We start from the raw sequence: 21,388 nt of genomic DNA on the forward strand, positions 1-21,388 counted from the left end.
GAGAGAATTTAGGAGCTGCTCAGAAGATGAAGACTTGGTATGATAAGAAGTCCAGGTTACGCCACTTTCAGCCAGGAGATCAGGTTTAGATTCTGCTACCGGTTCATGGGCAACCTCTTCAAGCCAAGTTTAGTGGTCCTTATTTCATGGAGAAGAAACTCAGTGATGTCAACTATGTCATCGCCACACCAGATCGTAGAAAGAACGAGCAACTATGTCACATCAACATGCTAAAGTTATATCACAGGCAGGACGAAAATAATCCAGTCTGCACTGTAGCTGTTCCACCCAAGTCTGCAAGTGAAGCTCTCCCATGCAGTATGAGCCTGAGTGATAGTTTGGGGAAGAATCCTGATATCATGAATGATCTCCAGACTAAGCTTTCTCATCTACCTCCCGAGGAAAGGCAGGAGTTTTCGGCATTACTGCAAGAGTACCCGCAAGTGTTCCGTGCTACTCCAGGAAGAACCAACTTGTTGATGCATGATGTCGATGTTGGAGATGCAAAGCCAATTAAATTGGCTCCTTACCGTGTGAACCCAGTGAAAGTTCCTCTCATCCACGAGGAGCTTGGCTAGCTGTTGGACCACAAGATGATTGAGCCCTGTCAGAGCGAGTGGAGTTCTCCTGTCACTGTAGTCCCTAAGCCAGGTGGGTCACAGCGGCTTTGCATCGACTACAGACGTGTTAATCAGATAACCAAAACAGACACTTACCCTCTCCCTCGTGTGGAAGATTGCATAGACAAAATTGGAAAGGCTCGGTACATAAGTAAGTTTGATTTGTTAAAGGGATACTGGCAAGTACCTATGACTGAACGTGCTAGGGAGATCTCATGTTTTGTAACACTAGGAAAGACTTTTGCATGTTCTGTAATGCCATATGGTATGAAGAATGCACCAGCCACATTTCAGAAGCTCATGAATGTTGTAACAGAGGGTTTGGCAGGGTGTGTTGTTTATATTGATGATGTATTAATCTTCAGTGACAACTGGAAAGATCACCTATGCCATGTCAGTAAATTTCTTGAGCGTTTGGTTCAGGCTAATCTTGTAGCTAATTTATCAAAGTGTGAGTTTGGTCAAGCTAAAGTTCAGTACCTTGGGTATGTAATTGGTGATGGACATGTTGCACCACCAGGAGCTAAGGTTCAGGTTATAAGTGATCTTCCCAGACCTAAAAGTAGGAAAGAGCTACAAAGATTTTTGGGAATGGTAGGTTATTACAGGAGATTTGTTCTTAACTTTTCAATTCTTGTATCACCACTTACAGACCTACTGAAAAAGGGAGTTAAATTTGTCTGGACCGATAACTGTGAATCCTCTTTCAACAAACTTAAAGCTATCCTATTAAGTCAGCCAGTGCTCGCTACTCCAAATTTTGCTAAGCCTTTTAAGATGGCTGTTGACGCAAGTGATACAGGAGCAAGGGGCTGTTTTGCTACAAGAGGAAAATGAGGGTATTGAACACCCTGTATCTTATTACAGTAAGAAGTTCACTCCACCTCAAAAGAACTACTCAACTATTGAGAAAGAGCTTTTGGCCTTGATTTTGGGTTTACAGCATTTTTCATTTTATTTGTGTTCTGGTTTTGACCCCATAGTCATTTATACCGATCATAACCCACTGAAATTCCTTAGTAAGTTTAAAGATAAAAATCAGAGATTGACAAGATGGAGTCTACTTCTTCAGCAGTATTCATTAGACATACAACATGTCAAGGGGAAAGAAAATGTTATTGCAGATTGCTTATCTAGACTTTAGACAGATTGTTTTAGAGTAATAAGAAATTTCCTTTGTAAATTTCTTTTTTCTTTATGGGGAGGTGTTACATAGCCTATGATTTCATCATCCTTTGTGTATTTCTAACGTACAGTGTGCTGCCTGTTTGATCACGAGCGTGTTCTACCTCACTCCCCCATTCTACCGTTATAGTAGAGTAGGTCGTTCTTTCTGTTGTTCAGAGCGGGATTGTCAACTCTTTGTCCCCATGGCTTCATTTGCGCGTCCTTCTTACAAGTTGTATCAAGCTCTGCCGGCCCCTATATAATGAGCTCAGTCTCTACATTATTGCCACTTAGATCTGCTCCTCATTTTGTTCACATCTCTGTCCTCCCCTGTACAGTTATTATTGTGAGTGCTCAGGAAGTCTCCAACCATCTAGCAGCTGTGTAATTTGAGTATAACTGTTGTTGCATTTTTTCTTGTACTGTGTAGCGTAAGGTTGATTCTTAGGCCTAGTAAGGTTTTTGTAATTTATGTAGGATTCATTTTGTCAGCCAGTTTTAATAATATTTTGTATATGTAATAATTTATCTTGCATTAACTGAGCATTACCCAGTGTATTTTCATTAAATGGGGTTGACTTAGGTAAATTTACTCTTGCTAATTTCATGTTAATAGAGGCTATTGCAGTTAACCATATATTTAACCTGTTTTTTTTGCTATTACATTATCCTTATGAGTCCTGAATGTTTTGTTGTTAGTTTGTGCATTAAACTTTAACTTGTAATTTTATCTAACTCTTTTGTTTTGAACGTGGAACTTTACGGGACAGTAGTGATTTTTAGTATTCTCGCTTAAAGTGTACGTTATCTTTCTCTGTTCCGTAACAATATATTAGAACACCATTTAGTCTAACCTGGTACAGAGCTTGACTCATATAAAGATACTAATTTAGGTAGTGCCATTGCCCAAGTTGGCCATTTATGGAGCGATGGCGGCGAGCGTCTGGTCTCCTCGGTGCCGTGTGTGTGTGTGTGCTCCCGGTTGCTGGCGTTCGTGCGTGCAGACGCGCTTATGAGAACTAGATAAATCAAAGATTTTTTATCTGTTTTCAGCCAGAACAACAAGAATAAAGTGACTAATTTGAGATTTATCATTTAAAAGTCATTGTCATTACCTATCAAAAGTCAAGGCAACAGGACAAGGTCAGCCCAAGCAGTATGGTATGAATTGGACCAAACCTGGGAAGGTTAAGGTCAGGCAAGAATGAACATATTAGATTTTGAGAGCAATCAGTTCAATGTCAAGGTCACAGGACAAAGTATAATGTTCGGCACTTAGCACGACTGGCAGATGCGAGTATTGAACCCCCCAAGTACTACTAATTTAAGATTATATTTTTGATATCTTGGAGGTTTGTTCAGGATGGAAAGATACAAGAGACAATAAATTTTCATTTCAGTTACATGGGCAATTGATTTTTTTTTTCTCACCAATTCTAGTGCACTGAGAACGTAGGGCTTGGTGGTAGGCTACTCAGTCCCAACTTTTAAGGCATGGGTGATGAACCTTGCTTGTCTCTGAGTAGCAGTATGAGAGCAAAATACCCCAATCACTCCTCAGAATTAAACTCATATGGACATCGTCTGGCTGGAGCGTCATAACTCACTAGACAACCAGGTGATCTTTTCTTTATAAAATTACCACCCAGTGTATACTTTCTTGGGTTTCACTAAACCATCAGGCTTGTCATTCAGTATAGACCCAGATTAAGATTGTAATTAGTGAGAGAGTAGTTGGTGGGTGCCCATATGAACTATGTACAGTACAGTCTCCAAACTTCCCACTTGGGCCACCTAGCCACGAGAGGTGGGTAACGGGTGCTGGCAACAGTGTATCTGGTTCTTCGTGTGTACATTACATGCTCGATGAAAGTTCGGATCATCAACTCTCTTGTTCCGTAGTGAACCTCAGAGTTCATCCCAATATTCAGGCGACAGTTTTTAGTCGATAGAACTTCAAAGGAAACCTTCAAAGTATTGGATAATGTGAGTATTGAAAATAAGTAAAATAATCTCAAAGATCGCACCTTTACATATATTACATTTTAATAAATGGGTTCTTTTTCATTATTACATGATAAACCCATGGCTAAAAATTGTCTACTGAATATTGGGGAGAAGAACCGTTGTGAGACCAGCCCTTACGGTAGAAAAATAGATATCGGTGTCTCTTCATTTAGCATTTCGACAGTCCTGGGCTGATCTCGATTAAACTTATTGAAATACCATTCCTGATCCAAGACATGATTAGATAATTTAGGTCATTAATCGTTACAGGGTTACTCATTGGATGGATATTAATTTAAACTGAGCAGGAGAGATACGAATTGTGGATGTCAGAGGTTGAAACTCGTTCGTTGAGGCAGAATAGGCCTACTGCCTCGAGTCAGCTAGTCATGCGTCGACTGACGTGATGTATCCATCCCTGATATCATTATATATATAATAGTATATATTTATAATATCATATATATTACCTTATAAATTTAACCCGTCACGTCCCAAGCTATTTCGCACCTCCAACACTCCCGAATCCCAAGGTATTTTCGAAAAAAAAATTTTTGGCTAAAACCTCCACTTTTGGTGAGAAACATCGAAATTTCATAGAGAAATCGCTCACCTGAGGTCTAAAATACTCGATCCAGGTAGCAGTACCTCCTTACCTGACTGGGTTTTCTAACAGGCTGGCACCGAAGAAAACGAGTTCTATGGGAGGGTAACTATTTCACACCAGTCATAAACGGTATTTATTTATTTACTTGGTACGAATTTATACGTAGTATGAGAGTATATTGGTTTTCAAACAGTAATATAGGCATTATAAGCATTGTTTCACCATACCTGACCTTATTTTGCCACATTACCTTCATCATTTCTGACTGTTTCTTCCTCTAATGCTATGTAAACTTTGTCCTCCACATTGTCATCGATTGGGGAATCACTCTGGCCCTGAATGTCTTTACTGGCCAGGTCACTGGTAACAGGTGAATTGCCAAGACAATGGCGTGTGGGAGGGGAGGGGGAGGTTATGCGGTGTAAGGCATTGTCCCTGCTTGGCATCTTGTAGAGAAATAGAGGAACGTGTCCCTTGTATATGTACAAAAAATCACCCGCGAAAATAAAAAACTGTGCAAATTATGAACCTTGCAATTGCGCGACATACCAGTACGTCGATGGGACTGGCAAATGCAAAATGTTGCAACATACCCATACATCGATGGGATGCCCCGGGTGAATACATATTTATTTGGCCTTGGTCAGCGCGACCTGTGGCACACAACAATTTTCCATGCAACCAGTTTCATGCAACTGGCTGAGCCAATGGGAGAGCTGCCTTACTCCTGTGACATTTTATCCCCACCCAACTTCGTACTCAGCCACCTGTGGGATGAACTCTGATAGAGGTTCACTACAGATGAAGAGAGTTGATGATCCGAACTTTTGTCAAACATGTACACACAAACAAACAGATACACTGTTGCCAGCACCCGTTACCCACCTCTGACGGCTATGTGGCCCAGGTGGAAAGTTTGACATCTATACATACACTGAAAAGAAAGAGTATGGTGCAGGAGGGATCACAAGATTCCTCAAGTAATCATTATCACTCATGCAGTTCATAGACATTATTCTGTTTTCATGTGAATGGACATTAGATAACGATACAGACTAGGAAATTTCACAAGCAAACTACAATATACTTACTTATAGTATCTCATTTAAGTAAGTCTACCAACATGGTTTTGAATCAACAGGCATTTCATAACAGTCATCGTGTATGGGGTCCCGATATGTTGCAATGATACAGTCTTTCGATCTTGTATACGAAGGAGTGTGACTGACTTTGAATAACTTCCAAACGAAAGAACGAGTCAACTGACAGTGGGCCCTAAACGAAGACTAATTGTGATGCATACAGTGGCATGGAAAAGAAATGGATCTTTGCACTTTGGAAAACAGTTATATGGGTTGGTATTGTGGTTAACAAATATTGCTGTATATAACTTTGTGTTTGAGTATGTAGTTGTCAACCAGGATTATCTTCACTTGAACGTCACCTTGTTTTCGGGATAACAAAGTCCACGACAGATTGTTTCTAACTTTCAGTACTGGATCAGAGAACTGGAGATTTCCCCTATGCGATGAAGCATCGTCAATGCTTGGTAGCTTCTCATGATGTGCGTCCACTGATGATACATACAGTCAGGGAAAGTTCCGCATTACCCACCTAGCGAAGCACTGGTGTGAGACGAGTGAATGTGAAGCAGCAGCCAGATCTTATGTGTCTGGTAACGGTGAGTGTGAAGGAGGGGGACACGGGGGACTGGGGGCAGAGGAGGGTTTGGTGTTAGGTTGGGAATCATGTGTAAGTCTGCAATGAATGACTTGGATGATGTGTTTGAGTTAATTCAGTAAGGATATATGATAATCATGATGCCAGCATTTTATTTAAAATATTACATAGATGTCAGTAGAGGTAGTGTTGTCAGGAATGTCGTGGAAGTTTGCTGGATTAGGACGGAGGTTTGAATGCTTTCATTTCCTGTCGACTTTAACGTGAGACGTTTCCCCAGGAGATATTCGTAACTATATAACATATTCATATTTTATGTTGACTAGCCACTATATATATATATATATATATATATATATATATATATATATATATATATATATATATATATATATATATATATATATATATATATATATATATACATATACACACACTGTGTGTGTGTGTGTGTGTGTGTTTGTGTGTTTAATTATTAATCCTCTGTCATCCCACTATAAACATCCACATGCAAAAATTTCCAATGTTATTCTGGCAATTATTCATCTCGAACTTAGAGTCTAGGGTAGTGTGTAATAATTAAAAAGAAAAAAAAAATCTATATGAGTGATTAACAGACTTTTCGTTTTCGTTTAGACAGAATGACCTGGGAAGTCCTAATTATAAGATCAGTCTTTGTAACTATAATTCCTATCGAACATTACAAAACGAAGGCAAAGAAGCATACTTTGGACAGTAAACATATATTTTATACGTAGTAATGTAGACAGACTCGTAGGATAGTGTAATACCATACGAACAACATATCACTTTTGCACTCTGAGAATACATCGGACGCATTATCACTGGCTATTGGTACTGTGACGTGAGCAACTCTTCAAACCCTCCCATCCCCAGCCACCCTCCCTCCCACTCACAGTTACCAGACATATGGGGTCTGGCTGCTGGTTCGTGACTGTTCGTCAACCACCAGTGCTCCGAGCAGTGGGTAATGCGGAACCTTCCAAGACTGTACGTGACTCTGCTGAGTACGAAGATAAGTCCAAGTTCCGTTCAATGCCATAAGGCCATAAGGGAGATTCTTAACCCGCCCCATCCTGACGTTTTCTGGCAGTGGTACGCCTCAGTCCCGACATTTTTGGACTTTTTTTTTTTTTGGCTCAAACATCCGCTTTTGGTGAGAAACATCAAAAATTCATAGAGAAATCGCTCACCTGAGGTTTAAAATACTCGATCCAGGTAGGAGTACCTCCTTACCTTACAGGGTTTTCTATTAGGCTGGCTGCAAAGAAAACGAGTTCTATGGGAGAATAACTGTTCTACACCACTCATAAACGGTATTTATTTATTTATTTGGTACGAATTTATATCTAGTACGAGAGTATATTGGTTTTCAAACGGTAATATAGGCATTATAAGCATTGTTTCACTCACTAACTCATCACCATTCCTGACCTTTTTTTGCCACATTACCTGATCATCATTTCTGACTGCTTCTTCCTCTAATGTTTGTCCTCCACATTGTCATCAATTGGGGAATCACTCTGGCCCTGAATTTCGTACCGTGGCATGACGTGGCTTTACTGGCCAGGTCACTTATAACAGGTGAATTGCTGAGAAAAGGTCATGCAGGGGGGGGAAGAGGTCATGCTGGGTAAGACATTGTCCCTGCCTGGCATCTTGTAGAGGAAGGTGTCCCATGTATACGTGCCAAAAATCACTCGCAAAAATTGAAAATTGTGCAAATTAGGGACTTTGCAATGTCCTTGCAATGTTGCCGCGTTAATTTACGTCTCCGGGATATGAGTGCACATCATGTGAGGACGTGAATTCACGTCTCCGGGACGGGGCGGGTTAAATCAGCTATAACTGAAACAGGCCAAAGCAAGAAGCTGTTGTCCAGTATGGGCTTTTTGGTAGAATAGTGACTGAGGGATGACAGTCTCTATGGTAAGCCATACCTGTATTTTCTGTTTCAAACCACGTCCTGAGGTCTAAGGCATGTATTCCTGTTTGCTTTGGAGGCTGTCTTACACCACTTCCTTATCGATAATTAATACACACAACTGCTTTGTTGAAAGGTACAACTTTGTCATATCAGCACACTCTGCAGGAAGAACATAAAAAGGAATATTACCGTGCCATATGCAGAAATTAACTAGAAAGGATGAAATGCCAGAAAGCCTCTTTAACAGCCGAGAATGCAGTAGTGAAACAATTCAGTGATAAGTGGACATCGAAGTGACTGGCTCAAGATCAAGATTAGAGCGGAACAAGCTGTGTGATGATCCCATGGCTCTTCAGTATGGATGGTGTAATGAAAGAGGTAAAGACTTGAGCTATGGAAAAAAAAAAATTAAGGCTGGTAATGAATGGAGTATCTTAGGTAAATGATGAATGGTGGAGTATCACAAATCTATTCTGTACCAGTGAAAATGAGTCTGGATAAATGAAAAGTCGTGGTTTTAGAGAAGGAAGGTGACCCATTATGTAATTTGATGGTGAATAGAGAGAGATCCATATTGATGCGGGAGTTTACGTACTTGGGTGGTGCAAGGACAGGTGATAAGTAAATTTGTAGAGAACTGGTTGACTGATTAATCTAAATAAAAACTAGCGGTGCAACTGCCAGGGTCATATGCCTCCAGACAATAGTGAAAAAGATATTTAAAAAAAAAAACTATGAACTAAATTTAGATAAAAAAAAAAAAACTAAAACCAATAAAACCTAGATCTTGCAAGGCAATCCAGCTGCCTCAACAAAAGACAGGATTCTCCCGTCCATAACACAAGCACTTGAAATAATGTATGGTCCATCAACCGTTCGGTGCTCATACAGATACAGATGACGTACATCCCCATGACTTGGATACTCTACCAGCAAGTGCCAGACAGTCAAGGGTACCCACCAAACAATCCTCACAGAAAGAACGAGATTGATTGAATGATCAGCCAAAAGAAAAACCTGACAGCAGAACTCCCGGGGTCATACGGTGACAGACAACTGTGAAAAATACAGAAAGATATAGGCAACATTTTCCTGTTGTAACCCTCTATCTGACCAAGCACATACTCCCCTTCTCCCTGCACATCTAACCAAGTGCATAATGCCCTCACCCCCTCCCCTCTCTATATAACACAGAGACAGCTGGTTGCATTGAAATCTCTGACTTTTCTTGTTTATTTTTTGGTTATTAAATAAAAATACTTAACCCATCAAGTCCCGAACGATTTCGCACTTCCGATGCCCCCCAGTCCCGAGCTATTTTAGATTTTTTTTTTTTTTTTTGCTAAAACCTCCACTTTTGTTGAGAAACAAAGGAAAATCACCAAGAAAGGGCTTACCGGGGTCCAGAAATAGTCGGAACAGGTGAGGTCCCCCACACCAGGTATCGTATTCTGTCACTGACGTGTGAGGCTATTACGTTTTCTATGATAGGTAATTTTGGGAGAAACAACAAACAACACCTCTACATTTAATGAATTTGAACTAATAAACAATCACAATATCAATATGGTTTTCAATGATATATATATATATATATATATATATATATATATATATATATATATATATATATGAAAAATAAGCATTGTTCCATCGCACGAGCCTAGCGAGTATGGTCATATTGGTCACATGCTATGTGCTAAGTTTCTTGTTTCAGTAAACATATCATTTTTTCTACTTGTGTAATACTGTTTCAGTGCCATTTTACCATTTTTACTGTATTTAAATGTTTTCAGCAGTTGTCATTCATTACGATGACATGTAGCATAACTATAGCGCACATCTGCTTACTCAGCGCACTTGCTATGACTCTTATCTCAACATACCATATTATTTTATCACTTTCATCGTATTGTTTTTTTTTTACATTGATTCTTTCCTCAACCAATGTAAATGTTTTCAGTTATTTACATTCATTACGAGGGCATTTAGCGAAATGATAGCGCATATTCACATAGCAAGCACACTCGCTACCACTCGTGTTTCAACTTCTACTTTATTTCATCACTCCCATTATACCTCCCCACTTACATTACACCCGTTTCCACCTTATACTACTATTTACATAATTACGGGCCTTATTTATTCCACTGAGCATCAGAATATTGCACCAAAATACCCTCGCTATGAATGTTTTGACTTAGATAATATTTATACACTTACATAATCATTTTCCACTTACATTACACCCGTTTCCACTTTATACAACTATTTACATATTTACAGGCCTTATTTATTCCACTGAGCGTCAGAACATCACATCTATATACATTTTGCTAGGAATATTTTGACTTAGAATAAATTTATGCACTTACATAACTTTCCGCTTGAATTACACCCGTTTCCACTTTTCATACAATTACTTACATATTTACTGGCCTTATTTATTTCACTGAGCGTCAGAATAGCACATCTACATACACTTGCAGGGAAGGTTTCCACTTAGAATATATTTATGCCCTTACAGATTTTTCCACTTATACTACACCCGTTTCCACTTCCATACTACTATTTACAGATCTACGAGCCTTATGATTACACTGAGCGTCTGTTTGTCACATTTCTTTCTGAGTATGAGTGTCATATCGCATTCACACCATATCAGAAGTGCATCAAAGTGTGATACTCACTAAAACAAGGGTAAATGCAGAGACCCACATCACACTCAACGCACTGGTAGCGGGTGTCTTTTCTCTGAGTGGCGGGTCTCACATGGGAATTGCTACATACATGACACCTGCATTGGGCCTAGGTCTATTTGGCTGAGGAGGTATAGGAGTGGGGAAATGGCAGGCGGATATTCTCAGGGGAGTTTGGGCAGTAGGGGCAGTGCGTGTGCGGTGTTGGGGCCTCTCAACCGCATACATGGCAAAAATCTCACGTGAAAGCTCCCTCAAAAACCCTCTAAAGGTTTCCTGCAGTCCTGTTCAATGTTGTGCAGGTGGTGGCAATTCAGGGCAGTTATATCTAGCAGGTGAAAGAAGAGCTTCTTGTACCACTTCATTGTGGTCCTGGCACACTCGACAGTGGATATCATGGAGTCTGACTGGTCCAGCAGGCACATGTTGATGTTATAATCAAGGACACACTCAGGTTTCCTTATGTGGCGCCTCCTCTCGCTGCGGTAATCCACGGACCATGTACGGTGCATCAAGGGGCGGTGAACTGTGGACAAGAGGCTGACTTCTCTGTTGTGGTTTCACAGTGTAGCTAATATATTGTTAGCCTGGAAGAAGACCACCTCATTTCTTTCAAGTTTCCGCCCCACCTTGACCATGTGACACCAGTTCACCTTGACAGTACCACAGATTCCTGTGTCATGCCTGTGTGGATAACGAGCGAGAAGATGGCTAGTGTACCAGTTGTCTAAGTAAAGGACGTGACCACGATGAAGGTAGTCTTCAATCATTGTCTTTACCACTGCTCCAGACAGTCCAATACTCCAGTCTTCTATTATGTCTGTCTGTTCACCAGTGTACAAAACTATGTCTTGCACATAACCAGTCCTACAGTCACACATAACAAAGATCTTGGACCCAAAATGGTGCCTTTTGCTGGGGATGTACTGCCGAAAGGAAATATTGCCTCTCCACAACACGAGACTCTCGTCTATGACAAGGTCTCTATAGCGATAAAATGAGGAACGGAATGTTTGACGTAGGTGATCAAAAACTAACCTAATTCGCCTTATCTTATCAATGTCATTTGCATTGGCAGGATCATCAGCATCGTAAAAGTGAAGCCGGCCTAGAATTTTCTGAAAGTGATTACGGCTCATGATTTGGCCAAATATTGGTGTCTGCATGATAGGGTCCCTTGTCCAGTATGCCGGAATTCTGTTTTTACATACAATACCCATCAAAAGTACCAGGCCAAAAAAAAAAAACATTTCTGCAAGGGAGACAGAGTAATCATAAATGATGGAATGCCTGCTCCTTGTGTCCAATCTTTCACTCTCATGGCGCTGGGTGCTAGCGAAACAGTTTGTTTGTTCCACTCTTTGCTCCACAAAACCCTCACTGAAAAACAGGTGGAAAAAATCCAGCCTGGTGGAACTAGGGTGAATTCCTGGAGCAGTGCAGCCAGTGTGCCCCTGCTCAGTGAAGGGGTGAATGATTGGAGAAAAATCACTCCCATCCTCCCAATTCCAAGTCACAAAACCCTCGCCCCCATCATCCCCATCGTCGTCTTTGTCAGGGTGGGGAGGAGATGCTGGTGGGGGAGGTTGGGGAGGAGGAGTGCGGAGGGCTTCCCCACTCGCACTCTTCTTCCCTCGGCCTTTACCCTTCCCCTTTCCCTTACCCTTACGGCCTTGTGGAACATTAGGGGGCTGTTGGGATGAAGTCTGGGGATATTGGGGAGCATAACATGTGCTGGGGAGTGGCTCCTCCTCACCTCCCCTCTCCATCACAACACCACGTGATTGATCACACACCCTCTCTGGCCCACGTGTCTGGGAATATTGGGGAGCATAAGTCGTGCTGGGTATCACGTGCCCCACATGATACACCCCGCTGCCTCACACCACCACGGGAAAGTGATGACTCACTCCCGCCACTCTCACTTTCTATACTCGCCACTGCACTTCCCATTTCACTCCCCAATCCCTCCACGCCACTTCCGCCATCCCCAAACAAAACACTAGGCCCATACCTGCTTGTACGACATGCTGTGTGCTTGGGGCCGTGATGGGTGATTATCTCGCTGCCGTACCACGTGGCAGCATGTCCCACGGCTCCGTCCTCGTCCTCGTCCTCGTCCTCGAATTTGGGCTCCACATCACGTAGGGGCTGCCGAGAGGTGGTTGCACAATGTTTTTGTGCAGGCTGGCCCTCTCTAGCAGCATGATAAGTCACGTAGCGCCGCTTCCTGGGGGACGGGACCTCCTCATCACTGCTGCTGGTTTCCTTCTCTGGTTGGACATAATCTTTGTGCACCACCTCGTCATCGAGTGGCGAATCACTGTTGCCTGTGAAGGCGTCCAGGGCAGCTTGGATTTCCTCCTCCGAGAGACCTCTATGCGCCATGTCTGACCAGGGGCACTGCTAACAGGTGAGTGACAGAGCCGAGGGTGAGCGCGGGTCGTGCGGGGTCGTCGAGTGTCCCCGCCTGGTGGCAGGTAGGGGAAGGTCGAGCGACCCTACATACCAAAAATAAAGCGCGAGATTTGTAAATTGTGCAAATTATGCACCTTGCAATTGCACAACATACCAGTACGTCGATGGGACTGGCAATTACATAATGTTGCAATGTACTCATACATCGATGGGACGCCTTGGGTTAATACAAAGCATTCTACCTACTAAAAGGCACCAGTTCACTGTAAGAATAATAACTGTGAAATATCATGATTCTACAGTTAGTACTTTCTGAGATTTCCTCCAGAAATGAAATCTGTATGCCACCTATTCTTTTTTATCCCAGTGAAAACAACACCCTCCTCTGACTTCATCAGGTGGGGGGTGATAAAATAAAAGCAGTCAAAACGACGAAATAAAGGAAAAAAATTAAACATGAAAACCACTAAAAACTAAAGCATACAGTGGAGTCCAGCTGTCTCCACAGCAAGAGGATTCCTCTTCCCGTAGGAAATCGCGTTTAACGTTTGTGAATATTGAAACGATCATAACTCCGTTATTTTTAAATCTAGAGACTTCATTCAAAGACCAAAATGAAGAGTAAAGTATGCCGAATATGCCCATGTTGTTATTAACTGAAGATAATATACGCGAATATACGAAATTATAGTTTTTTTCCGAAATGCCAAAAATCGGCGACTTTTAGTATACAACTTCAACGAAGTATAACTCCGTTATTAATAATGCTGGAGACTCCAGTAAAAAAAACATAGTAAAGAGGAAAGGATGCAGATTATGAATATATAAACAGATTTTGGATAAACCAATTAAAGGAAGAGAAAACACCTGTTTTCCAAGTGCGACAGAATTTTCACTCAAAGTTCATGATCACAAAACCATTCAGTACGTAGTTGTTAATCAAATATGCGCTAGGGGCTGGTGATAATGCACTAGGCCACAACGTGCATTATCACCACCCCCAGTGCCATCAGGTAGTGACACACATCCACCATTATCACCAGCGTCATCACTACTAACACCACCATCACCACCAACCCCAACACTTTCACCACCACGAACTATGGCACCAGGAGCCGTATCACCATCGCCAGCATCCTTGCATAACGCCACACTAGCTGCACCATTATCACCATCATCACTATGAGTATCACCGCTCTCCAAAGCAACGACACTGACACCACGTGCTTTATCCCTAAGACCAGGGCGTAAAAACAGCCACTTTAAAAACAGCCACTTTAAATGACTTGGAGCCTTCAGCAGGGCCGCTCTCTTGCACCCCTTGAAGGCCCAGCGGTAGGGTGATCAACATACTCACTATCAGAAGACATTAAGAGCATAATGAACACATAAAAAAGGGGGAGGGGAGTGTAGCTTTTGTACGGGGAGAATGACATGCGAGGCAAAACTGGGCCTTTGCAGTACCACCAACAGCATGTGCTGAAAACGCTGAAAAAAGCACATAGCCATATCGTTAGCATAAGAGTTTTGGGGTTAATGAGAAACAATATTGACCTTCTTTGACATGTCATAGCATTGGCAAAATTTACTTAATAATCTGGTACATAAATTAAAATTATATTCATAACAATTGTTAGATGCTAGCAATAGCCAACAATGTATAGCAAGTGGATTGGCAGTGACTCACCCTGTCAGTGTCACTTGGTACAAACTCGCCTGCGTTGACGGTCTGTCACCCACCCTCACCTCACAAATCGATTTCAGTGTTGTATTTTGGAGGACTTTCAACCTTATGTCGAGTTCAAAATTGTACCAAGCGACATGCCTAGGATATAAAAGAAGGGTAAGAATAGTGATATAATATGAAAACGCATGATCGGCTTGGGTGGCACTTGGTATAAACTCACATGCGCGGCCTGATATGCTGTTGGCCAACCATTAAAACGACGATTACAAACAATGAGGGCAGATAGGAAGGTAAAACAAGTGATAATGAAAAAATGAAAAACATTAAGGATTATTTACAGCAAAAAAAAAAAAAAAACTACAAATCTTATAAGGAGTCAAACTGCTTCCACAAAAGAGAGGGTTCCCCTCCCATTCAACAAGCATCCTATCCATGGACTCATGAAAGATAGTACAACCCATCACCCACCCAGTTTTCAGAAAGGTACTTATGGTGTCAATTCCCAAGACTGGGACATTCCACCAGCAAGTCCCGAACAGTCACGAGAACGAAGCAATCCTCACAGAAGGGAGGGGAGGGGACACTCTTCATGAAAAATCATGAGGGAATTAGGTGTCACCAATCCAGGGTTGACATAAAGCCGTCTCCCACCAGCGAGACAAGCCTATGTAATGGAAGGAGCTCATTGCATCTCAAATAGCACACGTCTTGTTGGCCCCCAACTATATCCTTGTGTTCTTGCCAAGAATGGCGAAGCTGTCTAACTATCTTAGAAAAATCAGATGTAGGCAGCTGATGCAATGGAGAATGGGATTCCACAGCAGGAGGTGGGTGGGCCATTGCTGCCTCTGCCACCAGATCATCCGGCTAATTCCCTGACACACCCACATAGGCTGGAACCCAGCAAAACCTACCATGATGGCCAAGGAAGAAAAACCACTCTAAAGTCGATGAAACCAAATGATGAGATGGACTAAAAGACTCAAGTGCAGAAAAAGGATTGAAGTAGTCATTGAAAGTCACAGAAGTAGTCTGTGGATAAATTGATATGTTAAGCAAATAATGTAACACTTATATCAACCCCGAAAATAGACGAAATAGCAGGAAGGCCACCACCCTGACTGAAGGAAAGGGAAACAACACGAAGTCCTCCCATGCATCTGTTTTTGAAATATCTGTACAGACAGAAGCGAGGCCCTCACGAGGGGGAAATGAGCTTTTTCTAACAGCAAAGGACCCACAGAATGTAACCCAGAGAAGTAGTCGATAACATCGTTATTCGATGCAGACAAAGTGTCAATGAAATCACAGAGGCTGGTATAACAGACAGGGCACCGTAACCAAAGGACACTGGAATACCTAGGTGACCAGCATAAAGATAAACCAGGATCCTTGTACGGAATGACACAGGACACATATTCCAGGAGGCAGTGAAGACAATAACAAATAATCATCAACATCTTGTGGCAAAAGTCCAAAGGGAGGGTATCACAAATCTGCTAACAAGCTCAAAATTGGGAATAACATGAATTCCCCAGTCCTCAGACGAAGATCATTATGATGCTCTGGATGTAACATTCAGAGAAGAGTATCTTTAGCAGAAATTTTATACCTCAAATCCATAATAACGTTAAGAATAACAGATGTATGCACAGCAAGAAGAAGAGGGTCTGACAGCCAACTCCCCGTGCGGTACGAGAATGACCCAATAACATCACGAAATTCATGGTCATAATACAAGTTGCAAAAACAATGGAAATGAAGAATCTAGTTCAGCTGTTTCTCAAAAACAAGACCTAGAAACACGTTCTCTTTTATACAGATTTTGCGTCGAGGAGTACCTCATAAAGAAAAAAATAAATGCCAGCCACAGTATATATATATATATATATATATATATATATATATATATATATATATATATATATATATATATATATATATATATATACATACATACATATATATATATATATATATATATATATATATATATATATATATATATAGATAGATAGATAGATATAACGATGAGAAAGGACTGCAGCTATAGACTTGGAGCGTGGAAATCGCAGAATAATAGGAAAAGGATCACCAGGCAGAACACAAACATCGTGACAAAGTTAGGTTCTTTATTTGCTGACGTTTCGGAAAATACTTATTCCATCTTCAGAGCAAAATCTACAATCGAAAAATATATACAGTTAAGATTTTTATATGTTATAACGATCAAAACAAGACTAAAAACATGAAGGTACAAAATCGAAGTCCATTAAAATACCGTGTTCGTAAATCAATAAGTAATAAAAACTAAAATGAATGAGGTAGGAGTAAGAATGCAAAACGTATCTGTAAAATAGTAAGTGCAGTACTGTAAAAAAAAAAAAAAAAAAAAAAAAACTTACCTAGTGTGGAAAACAAAACAGTTCACAGGAAGCCATGTCACTAATTGAAGGGTTAAAACGATATTGGCACAAAGCTTCCATAATGGGAAGGCCCGTGTCATTGTTGCTACCACCAAGAACTGTGAAGTGGGAATGACAGAAAGGATGGTCGTGTTGTTGTAAGTGGTCCCGTATTGCTGAGTGTGGTGGATTGGTGATTAACTGGCCTGTTCGAACTGAACGACCTAAGTGTTCATGGATTCATGTCTTTAGGTGTCTTAGTAAATTCTTTACGGCTTCAAAGGTCCAAGTCATCACTGTTCCGAAAAACATTATATACTTTCCCATAACATACACCGGACCCCTTAGCTTAACAATGAGGAACAAACTTAAAAAAACTTCTAGCTGAACACTTCCCACAAGTGTCACTTAGAGTTGTGTTTAAATCCCAAAAAACAATCCAGAGTTTTTTCAAGGCAAAAGAAACCATTCCCTCCCACTTACAAACATCCATTGTTTACCGCTTCAAGTGTGCCAGCTGTAGGGCGGCATATATAAGTAAAACAAAAAGACACCTAAAGACACGAATCCATGAACACTTAGGTCGTTCAGTTCGAACAGGCCAGTTAATCACCAATCCACCACACTCAGCAATACGGGACCACTCACAACACAACCATCCTTTCGATTGTAGATTTTTCTCTGAAGATGGAATAAGTATTTTCCGAAACGTCAGCAAATAAAGAACCTAAGTTTCCCACGATGTTTGTGTTCTGCCTGGTGATCCTCTTCCTCTCTCTCTCTCTCTCTCTCTCTCTCTCTCTCTCTCTATATATATATATATATATATATATATATATATATATATATATATATATATATATATATATGGAGTTTCTGTGGTACAGTGGTAAAGCGTGCATTTTCGTACACGGGAGAGTGAGGGATCGCCACCCACCAGGGTAATAAATGTTGGAAGCATTCTCCCGGCCACGTGCCGCTTTGGTGGACGTAAGCGGTATTGTGGTTGAACCAGTGTTGCTTACCGTAAAGCATGCTTGCACCCAGTCAGCTTGCGGGGGCCGATTACACTTGGTTCACACAGTTCACACATCCATAGCCACTCCAACACTACAATCACACTTGAAAGCACCTCTCACCCTACATACAATCTCTACCAGACAGCCTAAGCCATTTCTTGGAGATACTTAGGCTGTGTCGGCCCCACTTCGGTTGGAATAGGCAGGTCCTTCAGTGGATACTCAAACGGTTGATGATGATTACATATATACACAAATATCTATCTATCTATCTGTCTATCTATAATCTCTCTCTCTCTCTCTCTCTCTCTCTCTCTCTCTCTCTCTCTCTCTCTCTCTCTCTATATATATATATATATATATATATATATATATATATATATATATATATATATAGCGTGGTGGACTGAAGAGGTGAGACAAGCTGTGGCACAAAAGAAAAAATCATACAATGAATGGATGAGAAATAAGAGGCGTGGAAGAAGTTGAGAGGCGGAAGAGAGAGTTATATGTAGAAAGAAAGAGAGAGGTGAAAAGATTAGTAAGAGAGATGGAGAGAGTGGATGAAGAATTTGGAAGGAATTTGAGTGTAAATTGGAGAGACTGTAAGAAAATGTCCTGGAAAGAGGTGAAAAGAGTAAGACAGGGTGGAAGTGAAGTTAGCAGCGGAGTGAAAGATAAAAATGGTAGATTACTAGTGGAGAAGGGAGAAAAAGTGAGCAGATGGAGAGAACACTTTAAGGAACTGTTGAACATAGAGTATGGAAGTAATGCGAGTATAAGTGGCTAGGGAATGGCTGGGAGAAGGAGGGAGGTGAGAAGACAGGAAGAAATCAGTAGGACAGAAGTTGTGGAAGCAATGAAGAAAGTTAAATCGGGGAAAGCCCCAGGAATTGATGGAGTGTGTGGTGAAATGCTGAAGGATGGGGAAGAGATAGTAGTAGAATAGATGTGGAAGATGTGCAGATTCGCCCGGGAGCAAGGTAAAGTCCCGGAGGATTGGAAGTCAGGTATAATTATTCCCTTGTACAAAGGAAAAGGGGAAAAAGTAGTGTGTGGTAATCATAGGGGCATTTGTCTTCTTAGTATAATAGGAAAAGTGTATGGTAGGATACTTATTGACAGAGTTAGAGAAGGAACAGAGAATTAGTTGGAGAAGAACAGGGAGGCTTTAGGAAGGGAAGAGATTGTGTAGATCAGATATTCATTCTTAGATCTTTAGTGGAAAAGTATTTAGAGAATGGAAAGAAGTTGTATGCGGCTTTCATGGATTTAGAGAAAGCATATGACAGGGTGGATAGACAAGGATTGTGGAAAGTGTTAAGAATATATGGAGTAGATGGTAAGTGTTGAATGCTGTGAAGAGTATGTACGATGGTGCGAAGGTTGCAGTGCATATGGATGGTGAACTAAGTGAATTTTTCTCTTTGAAAGTTGGGTTGAAACAGGGATGTGTCATGTCCCCATGGTTGTTCAATCTGTACATGGATGGGGTAATAAAAGAGGTACAAGGTAGGGTAGTGGATGTTGGAGTGGCCCTGGTGAGAGAGGATAGTGTTTGGAAACTCCCTGTACTGTTGTTTCCAGATGATACTGTGTTGTTGAGTGAAGACGAAGGGGAGCTACAAGGCTTGGTGGATGAGTTTGGGAGAGTGTGTAAGAAACGGAATCTAAAGGTGAATGTAGGGAAGAGTAAAATGATGGTCTTTGAGAGGGGTGAAGTCAGTGAATGTACAGCGAGGTTGGATGGTGAGGAATTGGAAAATGTGAGTACGTTTAAGTACTTGGGTAGTGTGATGAGTAAGGATGGAGTTTTGGAGGGTGAAATGCTTGAAAGAGTACAGCAGGGAAGAAAGGTTGCTGGTTCTTTGAAAGCAGTGATAAGAAACAGGGAAGTGAGCATGGAAGTGAAAAAGTTATTACATGACAGTATTGTGAGACCAACTCTAACGTATGGAAGTGAAGCTTGGACGTTGTTGGAAGGACACAAGTCAAGAGTGACAGCAGTGGAAATGAGTTATTTAAGAGGAGCCTGTGGAGTCACATGGACAGACAGGCTGACGAATGAGGATATAAAGAAGCGTTGTGGTGTGGATGTGGATGTTATAGGAAGCATTATGAGGAATACACTGAGGTGGTTTGGCCATGTGGAGAGAATGGAGGGTGAAAGACTGACGAAGAGAGTGTATGTGAGTGAGGTGGAGGGTGGAAGAGGTAGGGGGAGGCCGAGGATGAGATGGAGGGATAGGGTGGAGAGGTATATGAGAGAGGGGGGTGTGAGTTGGGAGCAGAGCAGTGAAATGGCGGGGGACAGGGCGACTTGGAGGCGATTTGTTTGTGGCCACCCCAAACGGGATTGAGGCGTCTGGCAATATATATATATATATATATATATATATATATATATATATATATATATATATATATATATATACTATCATCGTCATCATCAGCCGTTTGACTATCGACTGCAGGACCGGCCTATCCCGACCGAAGTAGGGACGATACAGCCTATGGATCTCTACCAAGTGGCTTAGGCTGTCTGGTAGAGATTGTATGTGGGGTGAGAAGTGCTTGTAAGTGTAACTGTAGTGTTGTAGTGGCTTTGGATGTGTGTGTAGTCTCTGAACCAAGTGTAATCGGCCCGTGCAAACTGACTGGGTGCAAACATACTTTACAGCATTTGACACTGGTTCAACCACAGGACCCCTGGTGTCCGCCAATGCAGTGCGAGGCCGGGAGAATGCTTCCAAAGTTTATTACTCTGGCAGGGCGCGAACCCTCGCTCTCCAGTGTATGAAAACGCACACTTTACCACTGTACCACATAGGCTCCATATATATATATATATATATATATATATATATATATATATATATATATATATATTGTATCTATCTATCTATCTATCTATCTATCTATATATATATATATATAATTTATCTATCTATCTATCTATCAATATCTATCTATCTATCTATCTATCTATCTATCTATATATATAAATATATATATATATATATATATATATATATATATATATATATATATATATATATATATATATATATATAATCTTGTTACCTTAACCTGTCCTATCACTCCAGTACTGCCTATGGACCCTCCAAAGA

This window comes from Coenobita brevimanus, chromosome 40, assembly GCF_032717465.1.
Source record: "Coenobita brevimanus isolate Jiangsu-jjx chromosome 40, ASM3271746v2, whole genome shotgun sequence".
NCBI classification, from domain to species: Eukaryota; Metazoa; Arthropoda; class Malacostraca; order Decapoda; family Coenobitidae; genus Coenobita; species Coenobita brevimanus.